This window comes from Schistocerca nitens, chromosome 7 (genome assembly GCF_023898315.1).
Source record: "Schistocerca nitens isolate TAMUIC-IGC-003100 chromosome 7, iqSchNite1.1, whole genome shotgun sequence".
NCBI lineage: Eukaryota > Metazoa > Arthropoda > Insecta > Orthoptera > Acrididae > Schistocerca > Schistocerca nitens.
In genome coordinates, this window is record NC_064620.1 from 341,422,161 (window position 1) to 341,438,741 (window position 16,581).

The 16,581-nt window shown below is 45.4% G+C and overlaps 1 protein-coding gene across 1 annotated transcript in view; it reads right to left on the reverse strand.

Moving 5' to 3' along the window:
• LOC126194863 (histone acetyltransferase KAT7) overlaps nucleotides 1-16,581 on the reverse strand; it is a 603,999-nt gene that overhangs the window by 410,274 nt on the left and 177,144 nt on the right. The gene's annotated exons all lie outside the window — the stretch shown is intronic.

Consider the following 16,581-nt stretch of genomic DNA (forward strand, 5'->3'; position numbering starts at 1 on the left):
AGGTGCAAACAAGCAACTCTTTTGTATCGGTTGTGAATAAATAGTTGCCACTATTTAAGTTCCAACCCTCGTATATACTGAGACGACAAAGGTTATGGAATTTCACCTAGTATAGTGTAGGCTCTCCCTATGCCCGACGTAGTGCATTAACTCGATGTGGCATGGACTCAACACTTCGTTGGAAGTCACCTGCGTAAATAATGAGCCATGTTGCCCCTATAGCGGTGCGTAATTAGGAAAGTGTTGCCCGTGCAGGATTTTGTGAATGAGTTGATCTCTCGATTATGTCGATTAAATGTTCGATGCGATTCATGTCGGGCCATCAGAATGTGCAAACTATTCGCTTGAACTGTCTATAATATTCTCGAAACCAATCATGAACAGATGACGTGTTGGGAACAGGCGGTCCACGAATGAACGCAAATGGTCTCCAAGTAGCCGAATTTAACAATTTCCAGTCAATGATCGGTTCAGTTGTACCAGAGGACCCAGTCAATTCGATCTAAACACAGCCCACACCATTATGGAACCACCAACAGCTTTCGCAGTGTCTTGTTGACAACTTGGGTCCATGGCTTCGTGGGATTTGCGCCTCACTGCAATCCTACCGTGAACTCTTACCAACGGAAATCAGGACTCACCTGACCATGTCACGGTTTTCCAGTCATCTAGCGTCCAACTGATACCGTCACCAGCCCAACAGAGACGCTGCATGCGATTTGCTGTTAGCAAAGGCACTCGCACCGGTCGTGCTGACATAGCCCATTAATGCCAATTTTCGCCGCACTGTCCCACATTGATCCCTGCGGTTACTTCACACAGCGCTGCTTGTCTATTACCACCGACAACTCTACGCAAACGCCGCTGCTCTCGGTCGTTACGTGAACTGCGTTGTTCGTGGTGAGAGGTATTGCTTGAAATTGCGTATTCTCGGAACACAATTGACACTGTAGATCTCGTGATACAGAATTTCATAACTATTTCCAAAATGGAATGTCCCATGCGTCTAGCTCCAACTACCATTCTGAATTTAATGTTTGTTGATTCCCGTCGTGCTGTTATCATCACTCGGGAACCATTTCACAAGAACATCAGGGAACTGGAAGAAAGACGAAGTGTCACGAGTATCTGAGTACACATGACAGCTCGCCAATTCACTGCCCTTTTATACGTCGTGTGCGCGGTACTACTGCCATCGTATATGTGCGTATCGTTATCCAATGACCCTTGTCACCTCAGTGTATTGTTACACAGTGGCGCCCTTGTAACAGTCCTTCTCTTTTAAAGAGTTTCCTGGGAGAAAAGCAACAGTCATAGCGCCGCACACGGTGGCGTATTATCTGGCAGCGACGTGGAGCCAGCAGGCAGTGCGGCCAGGAAGAAGCAAGGTGTGGTCCGTGGTGTGATGGGCCAGGCGCTATCGGCGCTGCAGCAGCAGGCTCTGGCGCGGTACAGCCTCCGGGTCGATAGGCCGCCGCCTGCGCCAGCGGCCGAACTGCTCCTGTGGGCCGGCGCTGTACAAGGTGAGTCCCGGCGCCGCAGAAAAACTTTCCGATATTGTACTGGAATATATGCTGAGTATTTTCGTACGAGGGTGTCGGGCGACTCGTTATACACTATTGGTCATTACAATTGCTACACCAAGAAGAATTGCAGATGATAAACGGGTATTCATTGGACAAATATATTATCCTAGAATTGACGTGTGATTACACGCAATTTGGGTACACGGATCCTGAGAAATCAGTACCCAGAACAACCACCTCTGGCCATAATAACGGCCTTGATACGCCTGGGCATTGAGTCAAACAGAGCTTGAATGGCGTCTACAGGTACAGCTGCTTATGCAGCTTCAACACGATGTCACAGTTCGTCAAGAGCAGTGACTGGCGTATTGTGACGAGCCATTTGCTCGGCCACCATTGACCAGACGATTACAATTGGTGAGAGATCTGGAGAATGTGCTGGCCAGGACAGCAGTCGAACATTTTCTATATCCAGAAAGGCCCGTACAGGGCCTGCAACATGCGGTCGTACATTATCCTGCACAAATGTAGGTTTTCGCAATGATCGAATGGAGGGTAGAGCCACGGGTCTTAACACATCTGAAATGTAACGTCCACTGTTCAAAGTGCCGTCAATGCGAACAAGAGGTGACCGAGACGTGTAACCAATGGCACCCCACACCATCACGCCACGTGATACGACAGTATGGCGGTGACGATACATGCTTCCAATGTGCGTTCACCGCGATGTTGCCAAACACGGATGCGATCATCATGATGCTGTAAAAAGAACCAAAATTCATCCGAAAAAATGACGTTTTGCCATTCGTGCACCCAGATTTGTCGTTGAGTGCACCATCGCCGGAGCTCCTGTCTGTGATGCAGTGTCAAGGGTAACAGCAGCCATGGTCTCCGAGCTGATAGTCCATGCTGCTGCAAACGTCGTCGAACTGTTCTTGCAGATGGTTGTTATCTTGCAAACGTCACCATCTGTTGACTCAGGGATCGAGACGTGGCTGCACGATCCGTTACAGCCATGCGGTTAAGATGCCTGTCATCTCGACTGCTCGTGATACGAGGCCGTTGGGATCCAGCACGGCGTTCCGTATTAACCTCCTGAAACCACCGATTCCATATTCTGCTAACAGTCATTGGATCTCGACCAACGCGAGCAGCACGATAATCCGTAATCACGATAGGTAACAATCAGACCTTTATCAAAGTCGGAAACGTGATGGTACGCATTTCTCCTCCTTACACGAGGCATCACAACAACGTTTCACCAGGCAACGCCGGTCAACTGCTGTTTGTGTATGAGAAATCGGTTGGAAACTTTCTTCATGTCAGCACGTTGTAGGTGTCGCCACCGGCGCCAACCTTGTGTGAATGCTCTGAAAAGCTGATCACAGCATCTTCTTCCTGTCGGTTAAATTTCGCGTCTGGAGCAGGTCATCTTCGTGGTGTAGCAATTTTAATGGCCACTAGTGTAGGAAGACGCATCCTACCTCTTCACCGGCCTCTATTATTTACCTATATCGGCCTCATTCATCCTGATGTTGTCGACTTCTGTTTATCCGTGGGTTAAGATGTCGTTTATGAATGAAGCAAGCTGTGTTAAAACACCCGCAGATCTGTACCCACTGCACTGTATTGATGGCGTCAGGTGCCATGTACTTCAGACAACAACATGGGAGGGTATGCTAGGAGACTGCAATGCAAGAGGCGTCGGCGTCGCGACGCTAATGATTGGCGGCGCTGCGGGCCCAGCAGTTTGGGGCGGCGGGACGCCCTGACCCAGACGGCGCGTGACCCAGACGAGGCCGCCCCCACCACGCGCTTCTGGCGCTGCACGCAGGCGCACACGTCTCCCCCCCCTCCCCTCTACCGCCCCCCGCCCCTTTTCCCAAACACCGTGTCCCAGACTGGAAGCGACTGCCTCTCGTACACGCGGGCCGAAGTGCTCGAAACGAGCCGGCTTTATGCAAATGGATGCAGTTCGGTAACAGTACCCGACGAAGTTGGGGCTAGAGACTCTCAGTTGTTACTTTCCGATAACAGTTATCGCGGTTAACCTATCCATGCCCACAGGATCGATAACGACCCCGCAGCGACCCTACAAGGTCAACATATTATTGTCACTGGTCAGGTCAGAACCAGACGTGCACTTTGTAAAAGTCTATCAAAATGTGCCGCAAATATGAAGTAAATTTGCATGAAAAATAGTTAGCAGAAATTATGCATAATGGTATTATGTTTTATGTTTCTTACCTATCTGATATGATTACTGAACAGTTTATAATTGGTAATAATAAAGACTGATTCTCAAATTCCTAATAATAAACAATGATTAACGAAAAACGTGTTTTTTTATTATTCCTGTTATACAGTAGCGTACGACCTCATGTGCCCGTTGCGCCATTGATAACGTACTGAAAATAAATAAATAAATAAATACAAACTTCTTTCAAAACTCACAGCTACAAATTACTGTTACAGGTGTTGTCTGTGGTCACTAATAAATGACATATGAGAAAGTCATAGAACTACCTGGTAAAAAATGTGTTGGGCGTGTATGGGTTGAAGCTGCTTTACGGTACCTGGCAGTTTTGGCTGTGGTTTACAACAGTTTAAAATCCTGCAGTATCTTCCGTATTCACAAAAAATGGTTCAAATGGCTCTGGGCACTATGGGACTTAACATCTATGGTCATCAGTCCCCTACAGCTTAGAACTACTTAAACCTAACTAACCTAAGGACATCACACAACACCCAGTCATCACGAGGCAGAGAAAATCCCTGACCCCGCCGGGAATCGAACCCGGGAACCCGGGCCGTATTCACAACATGTTTTCTTCCACACTTGTAATAACCAACGTTATTACTGTCCCTGTTGTTATCACGTGACAATGTGATTGGACACACATACTGTTCGTCAAATTTTATACATACAGATGAAAGTACAGGCTGTGGCAAACAAAAGTGGCCTGGAGAACAGAGTTCCAGGGTACAGAGAAACACAGCAGAGGAAAGGAAATAAAGTACTGACCTGGCTACAGCAGATGTTAAGTGACAACCATTCATCTCTTGGTACTTTTGGGCCCTCGTCAGCAACCTGTCGATGGTGGGTCAAAGCTGGACTGCTGGAACTTCTGCAGTCTCATCCTAAATGGTCTGCTGCAGCTTTTGAAGACTTCAGACCTCAGGGCTCCTCACACAAAGCAATTTCACACTGACAGATCAGGTCATCTGGGTGGCCAGCGAGGGCCGCGATCAGACTGCCCTCTGCTAATAATTCTTTCAGGCGTGAAGATTGTGAAAATGTGCTCCAAGGTTCGGCCGGCTGTATGGGCAATTGCTCCATCGTGTTGGAACTAACTGCAGGTCTTTCCCCCTCCGTTAATGCTGCCACAAATGGTTTCAAAATGTTGCAATGTAACGGGCCGAAGTCAGCGTCTGATGGAATAAGATGGGACCAATAAAGAGGCGTGCAGAAATTGCATACCAAACCTTAACCTTCTGTTCATGCAATGGTGTTTCGTAGGAGATATGCGGATTACCCACTGCCCAGAATCTGTGAGTTGACATAATCACTGAGGTGGAACCAAGTTTCATCACAAATCAAGAAGAGATATATGTTCAAAACGTTCATTGTTATTTCACTGAACAGCTACTCACACAACAGGAGGCGCTTAGGAACATCTGCTAGTTTTAATGCACGAACAACAGATACTCCGTAGGGACGCATGTGCAGATCCAGGCAGAGTATTCGTCTGCATGATAAACGTGATATGCCGGTCTCCTGCGACAGGCGTCGGGTTGATTTGGTAGGGCTTGAAGCATTTTCTGGTGAACTGCAGCCACATTTTCTGGTTTGAGGGTTTGTTTCGGAATGTCTTTTGACTTGCTCAAAACAGATCCTGTCTGACGCCATTTTAGGACTAAACGTGGTATGACACTCTTTGCTTGTACTTTGACACCATTTAACATCTCAGCAAACAGCTGACCACACCGCTTCCACGACTTAGTTGTCACGTAACTTTTCACAACAAACACCAGCTGCTCCAATGTGAGTACAGTGTGTAAACTTTTAGATGGCAGACCTCTCCCTAGTCCTGAATCGGTAGAAGTCGGTAAACGTCGGGAGGCTTCGGTAGGCACGCAGTTTCGACTGCTGCCAACATTACGTGGCTGTGTTGTACAAGGTAGCCATTGTCGCCTGCTTCGTTATTGTTTTGCGCTGTACTGTTCTGCGTGTTTTTATTGTGCAGTTGTGCTAAGCATTATCAAAATGAGTGAAGAGGCAGTTGCTGGCCCATCTCGGGAGTCGCCAACAACCCCTGCCGGTAGGCCTACGGTTAGAAGGAAACCAGTATTACGTAGCGATGCTCGCAAAATTATATTGCGTGTGATTGAATGCTGCGAAAGGGAAAGGGAGCAGAAAAAATTGCTTCACCCCATTTACAAATCTTCAGTGAGAGCTGCTACATACACAGGACAAAGCATGCGTAGCATTGGAAGATTCGAACAGTTTTCCAAGAATCATCCTGGCGTATCACCACAAACGCCTCGCAAGAAACGGTGAGTTTCCATTTCAAATATTTTGTTCGCGATCACTTTGAAGGAGCCCCCTATTTCGTCCGAATTACCTTATATTTCAGTTTTCCTTGCTACCGTATTGCTTTGTATGGAAACACCACTGGTTACTGTATTATTTCGAAACACATTCATATTACAGTACATTTCCAAATTCAAAAAAATACATGCAGTGCAGAAGGCATTTTCTTATAAATCTTTCTCTCTCTTTTAACTTAGGAAAATAAGTGGAGAAATCGAAGTAATGATCGATGATTTCAACCAGCGTGTCATTGGAACATTGTCCATTACTCTTTTCGGGCGTTCTGAGAACAACTCACCAAAGTTTCATTGCAATCGGATGAATGGTTTGTGAGCGCATAGTAGACAAACATATATATATATATATATATATATATATATATATTAATGCACACGAACAACATTTAAAGCGAGTTTTACTTCCAAGCCTTTCTTCTGCTTTCGTGTAAGCATGACGCGCAATTTGTGTAGTGCCAGCACTGCAACTGGTAGGCGTGCCTTGTCCCCCCCCCCCCAAACAGCTCCTCACCCCTCGCCAGCCATTGCTTGCTTCCTCCTCTCACCGTACTCCCCCCACAACTCTGCCGTCTTACAGTTAACCATCTGTACCATCTCCCCTTTGCATTACAGCATTCACGCTGATACCACCCGCACTACGCTCCGAACCGGCGTACACGTGATGTGCGTGTCTTGGGGTGAGGTTGTACGGGGCATTCACGTCCAACCGTATCCACTCGTCCGCGCTACTTTTATTTACCCCACCCTGCAGTAGTTGAGATCTCTACGACAACTGACAAGGGGACTGCTGCTACTCGTTATCAACGACTCCATTCTAATTTATGGAATATGCAGGGCTTGGCCAAAAATGAAAGTGACAGAAGAGTGAGCGCGAGATGGCCAAGCGCTCAGAAAAAAATAGCATTTTGGCGCCGATCGGGCGAGGCTTGAGTCATTTATGTCAGTGTAGTTTCCAGATAGCGGTTGGTTCAGCAGGAAGATTGCAGAATCCTCAGATTATAAGGTGAGGTCGTGGGGTCGAGTCCTTATGTGGAAACGTTTCTTTTGTTCTAGTTTTTTTGTTCAGTTTTTACGTTACCTGCACCACATACAAACGAAAGTAATGCTCAGTATATTGTATTTATTATTATTTTCGTAAAAGGCATGAAAAGGAAAGACAAAGCGAAACTTGGTACTGAAATAAAATTCCAGGAAGGAATTGTACATACAAAGCCAACGAGGACTCTAACTTTCCAAAAGAGTTCGTTACGTGTGGTTAGTCGCCAAACTGTGCGATGAGAGAGAGAGAAACTTTTATGAAAGAAAGCCAGATTTGTTTTTTATATAGAAACTTTAAAAACAACCACCTAAATGTCAGAAGGTGCCATTTATAACCTGTGATAGACGCCGAGAAAATTACTGCTTCCCCTCTTTCTACGATAAATATCACCCTATCATGCGTAAATCAATTATAAAATAATAAAAGTATCTAATTTTCTGTACTAAGTTCTCGTGACCGCCTTACAATCCCTTCCCGGAAATTTACTTGTAATCCCTGATTTTCCTTTGCCCTTCCTTTTCAAGCCTATTACGAAAATTCAATAAATACAATATATTGAGCATTATTTCTGTTTATTTGCAGTGTAAGTAACATAAAAATTGAAGATAAAAAAGTCTTCGCATAGAAATTCGAACCCACGACCCTCGGATTACCGTTCTGTATTCCTTCTGTAGCACCAGTAGCTGACTGCAAATTATGCTAACGTACATCGCTCATCTCTCGCCCAACCCGCACCAAAATTGCTGTTTTTCTTTTTTTCTAAACGTTCGGCAATCTGACTCTTCCACTTCTGTCACTAGCATTTCTGACCAAGCCCTGCATATACCATAAGTATGGACGGAATCGGTGATGACCAGTAGGCACGATCTCATTGTGAAACAATTAATGTTTTATAAATATTTGAGCTACAAGTGCTCTGTTACCATGGCGAATGACTGAACGAGGATTTCCACGAGTCGGTCACCCGATGTTCGTGCTCGCACGTTGGTAACGGCTTCTGCCAGCGTCGACGTCGGACTCTCATTGGCTGTCACGTGGCATTACAACACAGCAGTGGCGTGCACAGCTCAGGTGTCACGGGCGGTGGGAATCCCTCGTTCAGTTTAGCCCGATGGGAGTGTTGCACTTTGGAACGCAGACTGGACAGAGAAAATGAATAAAAGAACAATCCCAGACATACGAGTAACTTTAGCCATATTGACTTCACGAAACATCATACTGCCTAGTGTGCTGTTCCTTTGGCATATCTACCGCTGTTTTTAAAGAGGGTGTAGAAAACAAAAATAAATACGTGTAGCATAAACCCTAGTAGCTCTGGTAGCAGGGACACCCACGTATCTTGATATCTAATTTGTCGCAAAGCTCTCCGATAGGCGCGACCTTTGAATTCTCAAGTTCCTCGACCCTGAACTACACGAAAACTTCTTTTCCGCACAAACTGCATTTCGCACAGTGTTTATCAATAATTGCGAAATAACACCACACTTCGTTCGTTGGGTGTCGCTTCATGTCGGCAGCAACAAGAAATCAACCGCCGGACAACAGGAAAGGACAAAATGTTTGAAACACTTTCATTCCTTGCATTTTGAAATATCCTGGCGAGTCCCAAATGACGTATGCACAATGCGCTCATTCAGCGTCTCCCATGATGCAGGCGGCAGTGGTCCATTTCTTCAGCTTTAGATAGGTTATACGTTGACTGTGTGAGACTCAAGGTTCGTAGAAGTGCGAACTTCGTCGAACAGATGGCGCACAGGTTTCGATGTTTTGATGTTGCTGTTAGCTGTTATACTGTTCTGGAGAACATTCCAAATAACGCCTCATGCCGTGGCACTATGAATACCGTAAAGAGACTGCACGCACTTTCGGCCATTACTGAAATCACAGCCAGATTCTGATAACTTTTTATAAAGGTAACAGTGAATTATGAACAACTCGTTATTGTAACCGTTACGTTACATTATTCTATGCTGTCCATCTCGATCCCACTTCATTGTACAATTCATACTATGACCGGTTTAGTGTAATCATCAGCTGCGTTAAAAGAAAACTGAAACTACACTAATGTAACACTAACAGGTTCTATCAGCTAAAGGTCAAGCCTACAGAAAAAGAATCTAAGAGAACATAATAAGGATAACATGCCTGACAGCTACAACCTACCATTAAGTGTGTCAAGATGTTTTGTACATGCAGTTACATAGTGAATTAATGGCGATGGTCTGTGGGCATCCTACACTTATGCAACACGAGCTATAGCCGACAGAGGCCCCAGGTGACGATGTAAAGTTAACAGAAGTTCCGGCGCCATTGATTAAACAGTTTACAATGTAATACTACCAGCCATTAACAGCGATTCTGCTAGTTAGCTGGAAATGTTTTATAAGCCCACCGGACAAAAAATCAGTCATCCCAGTGCACACGCACAGATGAATTCTTAAGCCTTTACAGATGGCGCAGCGACAGAGTCACGTGCTCAAGCGCGTGTGTACTGCTTCTACGTGAGCATAAGGTAGTAGCAATCAGTGAGACATTTATGTTTCATGCGAACATTATACGTTAACATGGCTAAGTGTAAGGATGTGACAGAGTGGCACAAAGCGGTAATCGTGTTTGGCCGTGCCCATAGTCATACGATATGTCGGACGGTTCAACACGCCTACAACTAGAGGTGAAATACACGTGGCCACTTAACACTATTTCAGTTCTGTGGTCGCGAAAATATGTGCGTTTCATGTCTTATGATTCAAAATCGCTTCCAATCCCGTCAGGAATTGCCGCAGGCAGTGAATAACGGTCCATCCCCATCTGTCAGCGAAAGAAGACTGCGACGGAGCTGGATGTAATAAACATTTGGAATCCGTCACTTCGGAAGAGGGCATTACCCACAAAGGCACACCAAGCTGTCCGTCTTCAATGGCCTGCAAATCATCGAACGTAGACAGCAGCTGCCTGGCGGAACGGAATGTGGTCTGACTAATCATGTTTTTTGCCTATATGCAAATGAAGCACGTAGTCGAGTGCACCAAAGGCCAAATAAAGCATTTCATCCTGAATGTGTGCATGGTCAGGTTGAAGCCAGAAATGGGGCGGTGATGTGTTGGGGATGTCTTCCTTACTATGGATTGGGTCCGCTCACTGAGGTGACAACTAACAAGAATCAACAATTCTATTTAAACATTTACATTGACCAGATGCTACCTTTCAGTCATATCTGCGTGATGAGTGTGCAATTGATACCCCTATTTTTCAAGACAACAGCAAAGCTCTTCGGTTTGTTGATGCTAGTCTTGCACCAAGCATCGATCCTCGATCCTCTACAGGTCTTCTTCCATTTCGCTACCATTTTTTAGCAGCGCGATTTCTCAGTATGTAACGGCATTTCCAGCTAAAAACCTCATAGAATTTCTATTAGGCTATTTATATACGAATATACTGTGGAAAGTAACAGTTCTATTACAATCGCCTGGGAGATGCCTGAAGTTACTTCTACGTCTGAAGACCGACATGCTCCGTCGTGTTCGCTAGAAACTCTTCAGTCCAGGGACAATTTGGTCTGCTAGCCCATATGCTGGTATTTTGTTGACCAGGCGGCCGTGCGAAACTGTATCGAATGCCTTACGGAAGTAAAGTATCACGGCATCTACCTGGGCGCCTCTATCTATTGCTTTCTGTCTCGTGGACGAACAGAGTTGGCGTTCACACGATCATTGTTCCCGGAACCCATGTTAGTGCTTACATAGCAGATTTTCGGTCTCCGGAAACATCACAATTACGCGAGCATAAAACATGTTCCAAAATTCTACAGCAGATCGACGTCAGTGATGTAAGTTGGTTTATGGGATTGAAGGGACCACACTACAAGGGCCATCGGTCCCTCAGTAATGTAGGCCCATAGTTTTGTGCGACTGCGGTGTCCGAGCAATTCTAGGCACTTCAGTACGGAACCTCGCGATTGCTACGGTCGCAGGTTCGAATCCTGCGTCGGGCATGGATGTGTGTGATGTCCTTAGGTTCGTTAGGTTTAAGTAGTTCTAAGTTCTATGGGAATGATGACCTCAGATGTCAAGTCCCATAGTGCTCAGAGCCATTTTGTGTGACAGTTCAACAAACGTTCCTGAACGCGGGAATGACCTGGCTTTTCTCCATTCATTACGAACGCTTCACTTCTCAAGAGACCTGCGGTACAATACTGTTAGGAGGGGGCCAAGTTCTTTCGCATACTCTGTTAGGATCGAATTGGTATTCCGCCGGGTCGCTTTGCCTTTCTTCTGTTGGACGATTTCAGTTACTTTTCTCTCCCTCGGTAACTTACGTCGATATCATTATATCGTTCGTGCGACGATTAAAGGAGAAACTACAGCGTCATCTGCAGTGGTGGAATTGCGCGATCAAATTCTTAGCGAGTGCTTAACCTGGAACGGTCCTGCACAACTTTCTGGACTCACTTCCTAACCGAATCCAAGCGGTTATCAAGTCCACGGGCGGATCACACGGTATTTAATGATGCTCATAATGACTTTTCTACAGGTGATTAAGTTTTTGTCCGGTGAGCTTACTTAACTATGAAATAATGTGATCTTCAAAAGCCTTTTTTTTTTTTTAGTTTTTGCGAGATCGCATTTTATAGCTTCTGGTGATGTATGTCTGGGCACCTGGCTTCAATTTGTGAATGAAGAAATTCGAAGAGGGCCAGTCTCTAATGTCTGAGCTGCCAATGTGCGAGTGCCTCTATTAAAGCACGCAGTATGTACGCAGGCCAAGATCTACCTTTTGGCAATCGAGGCAGCGACAGAGGATCGCCCGGTCGGCAGTGTGCGCCCCAGATTTGGCGTGTCGGCAACAGGTAACCCGTAGACATAGGCGGCGTCGGCGAAGCCCCGTGCGGCCGCCGTAAACGGTTTGTGTTCATATTTTGAGCGGCGATCCCGTGAAGCATTCCTCGCTGCGCGGCTCGGAGTGCCTGTTATGCAAACAGCCGCGGCCAGTAATCTGGGTTTCCGCGGCCGGCTGACCTGTTTGTGCGCCGACACTTACGTAACGCCTCCTCCGTCTCGAAACGACCGCTGCCCGCACAGGGCTACCGAACCTGGTGACGTCAGCCAAAGTACACGTGCAGTCGGCAGAACGCCGGGCACCATGTAAGGAAATGGTTAAAGACTTGACGCCGAGACACACTGGGCGACAAAGCAACGGTACCGCGTCGGCGTCGAACATTGCTTTGCTTTGCTCCTGCTAGACGCAACGTGAACAGAACTCATTTTGCTAAGCTCAGTACTGTACGGTGAAAGTGAGACTATGGACAACATCGGCGATACAAGAAGCAGGAATGTAGGAACTATCAATGATACATTTTATCAGCGGAAAGCAGGTCGTTAAAGACTGACCACAAGCTAGGTCTGACGACGGACGGGGAAGGAAACCAACTGTGACCTTTTCAAAGTAACTATTGCAACATCTACTTTACATCCGGAACACGCGTCCAATGTCAGAACTGTGCCACCTCGCTTACTTGGCCTAGATGTCATAAGGGATATTCTTGATAAATGTGAGGTAAACTGCTAAGAAGCGACACAATAGGACAGCCGTCGTCCTGACATTCCAAAACATCGACATTTATTTGTTAGAGAAAATATAAGGGGCGATCAAATGTTTCCGTTTAAGGTCGTTGCTACAGCGTATATTCAGCGCAGCGCGGGTCTGATGCCGGTATATACATAAGCACCGCCATGCACGGAAGGGATTAGCTTGGTATTCAGGTCACCAAAAAGCTCCAAAAACGGCCAACATACAGTTATTCTTTTCTTGGCTAGCGAAGTACAACAGTGGCAGATATCCATCGGACAATAGTGAATGTATGTGGCGCGGCATCTCTGTCGAAAACCACCAACCGCGACACAGGTTGTTGCTGCTTCATGATAATGCACCTCCCCATCTCGCAAATGTCGTAAAACAGAGGCTACGCCTACTCGACTAGGAGACACTCGAGCAGCTATCGTATGGTCGTGATCTCTCCCCATGCGATGATCACACCTTCAGTACCTTAAAAGAGGCTTTGAGCGATCGACGGTTCCTGTCGAACGAGGAAGCGCAGCAGGCAGTTACGGTGTTTTACCAAACGAGTATCTTAATCCTGTTGTGTCGTTGAGATGACTACCTGCATGCCCACGGCGATTTTTCCTGATTAGCATAGCGATTCTGGACTGTACTTCCTTCGAATGGAAACTTTTTGATCGCCCCTTGCATGCACATAGGTAAAGAGTGCATAATAGTTTGTTTTGAAAATTGTGTTTTTCCGGCACACTCACACATGATTTCAATAAGGAATTACGCGGTTCCGTCGTCACCGGCCATTTTTAAATGATAAGACGTGCCGCAGTTAAGGTAGTGTCTTTATTTGTAATGGTAATGATATTCCATAGTCGATAAACCGCACTCGATAGAAGCCACTATGTTTATGTGTTTACATCTCTCGTGGAGCGGTCATGTCTGGGCAGTCCAGAATACAGCATGCCATTTTGTTTTCGCTCACTGCTCGTCGTGTTCCTTCCAGGTGGCCGACGGAGTGTCTATACAAGGTGCGTCTGAAAATTTCGGTGAATGGTGTGACAGAATAAAGGAAACAACAGTTGTAACAAAAATACTTTTACTGGCCTTTGAAGTAATCAACATACGCTAGAATACATTTGTGACATCGGTTGTAAAGCTGCTGGGATCTGTCAACATACGGTTCTTGTGTAACTGCTCGCTGGCCAGTGTGGCCGAGCTGTTCTAGGCGCTTCAGTCTGGAACCGAGCGACCGCTACGGTCGCAGGTACGAATCCTGCCTCGGGCATGGATGTGTGTGATGTCCTTAGGTTTGTTAGGTTTAAATAGTCCTAAGTTCTAGAGGACTGATAACCTCAGATGTTAAGTCCCATAGTGCTCAGTGCCAGTTGAACCATTCGTGTAATTGCTCGAAGCACTACGGTAACGCGTTGTGAGACATCGGCATCATTACAGGAGATGAGACCTTATGTTATCAATACGATCCGGTGACCAAGAGGCAGTCAGTGGCATGGTGTCTACCGTCAACCCTACATCCTCGAATAAAATTTCATGATGGATCGAGCACTTGCTGTTGATGAAGGCTATCAACAATGTCCTCATTTTGGATTGCGTCAACCGACTTTTTTACGAAGGCGGGGAAGACGATGACACCATGCCACTGGCTGCCGCTTGGTAACCGCATTGTACAAATAGCAGCAGGTGTCATCTGCTGTTATGATACGGATATCCAACAATGTGTGACCATGGTGCTTCGAGCGATTCCACAAGCAGCGTTTGCTGTCAGTCTCCAACAGCTTTTTAACTTAAGTCAAAAGTCAGTTGTAGCGAATGGTGATTACTTCGAAGGTTTGTTTCCCTTACGTTCGGACATCATTCACCGAACGTTTCAAACGCACCTTCTTTAGTACGAGGCACACAATGGGAAGGAGAGGTGGATTACAGAGTGGTGTGCCAACTGTCGTTGTAGTAAAGCTGGACAGGAGCAGAAATGATTAGCGAACAAGGTAACACAACAAACACTATTTGGTTAACCTGTATTTCTCATTACAAATGATGCTGCAAGAAAGAGTGTCCAGCTATCGACATCAGAAGGATGAGGTTGAGTCGCTGCCGCCGGCCATCTTATATCGTAGCGGCAGAGGTCGCTCTTAGTCCAGAGCCCTGGAGGTGCAGCTCTGTCGGCGGGCTCCATTGGGTCTGCAGGATCTCGCATGACAACTATCTGTGTCTCATGGAAACTTGCAATTCAGCTGCCTTCTGTGATGCGCCGGTAGGGTAGTATCGATGCGTGATGGAACACACCTTGTATGATGGCCATGTTCCATAATTTGTCTTGAAACGTTATGTAAGATTTTAGACTCTGTAAGCCATAATATTGACAGAAATCTGTGAGGCTTGTTTATGAAGACTTGTGCCATCTGTAGCTTTTAGTCTAATTCTTGTTTTGGTTAATTGCGTGTAACGTGATGTTCTTTGAATTAAACTGGCCCTAATATATTAAATCTGTATCAATACAACTCGTTGTTTTATTAATCTTAACAAGAATTAGACCAGATGCTCAAGATGATAGACTGCACTGAATTGAAGCACTCTATAAATGTGGGCAACTGCCAGATAAACAGAGCTTTATTTTTTCCGTTCATCATATTATGTTTCAGGGACGTCTGCAACTGCATCATTCATGATTTAAATAATGAGAACTGCACGAGTTACTTATGTTTTGATGCTTAGAACAACGCGTTTCGAGAATTTATCCTCATTTTCAAGTGCATTTGTTTACATGATAATGTTTGCTGATTGCTTTTCCGTGTGACTTCCCTCCTCTCTCGCGTCTATTTGCGGTTGGAAGGTATAGTGCCTCCTCTATCACGCAGAATATCACATATATGCAGATCATCACTTACAATCAAAAGTCTGGATTGAATATCGCATAGCTTTGTGCTTTACTCAGTCTTCTCCTATTGGATGTGGTGTACTCTTGCCTTTCTCCGAGCTTTCAACTGACTCATCAGCCAATTAGTAAGTCACCTATTATTGAACGTGGATTGTGAACCACATTTGATGTTTCTGACAATAACTGGATCATAAGCAGAGGAGAAATAAGCGATAAGTCACACAAAAAATTCTTGGACTGATTGGTGATAGAAATTTGGATTGATAGTCTATTAACATTTTTTGCACCACTGAACACACCAACAGTCAAACACTTAAATTTACATTAGATGTTAACGAATTTTTTTTAATAAATACTTCCCTTGCTACACCCAGTCAGCATTAATGCCCACAGGAAAGACAAAGAACCGATTGTATCAGGCTACCGTTTTCGTGGGAAACATACAGAGTCTTGTTATATCATTTGAATATCTAGGAATAACGAATAATTAAAAGGAGTTATGAAATGGGAAATGCGACAAATATGTGAAGCAATCAGTACGAATGGCGAATGAAGATAGGTTTGTTGCTAGTGGTCAGGGGAATTACAAAGCGTTGCACCCATTTGTGAACTGGAAGGCATAAGGTAGGGTCTGACACGCACTTTAAAAATGTAAACTTGAGGACTACCGGGCCAATTCTGTGATTGAATTGAGCCCATCCTACCAGACAGAACTGAGCAAGCGAGTCGTAATAGGGGACAAAAAGGAAAAAGTGAAATTAATTTCCAGTGTACCGCAAGGAACAGTTACAGGGCGGTTACTTAGACTACATACACGTGAACCAGAACTCCAAAGAGAAAATTTCGGATCTCGTTCTGCGATACTTTCTGAATATTTTGGTCCCTGATGGATTGTTACAGAGAAACAATACAGTTACACTTAATTCGTTGTGACAAATGGCTTTGTTTCTGCGAAAAACCTT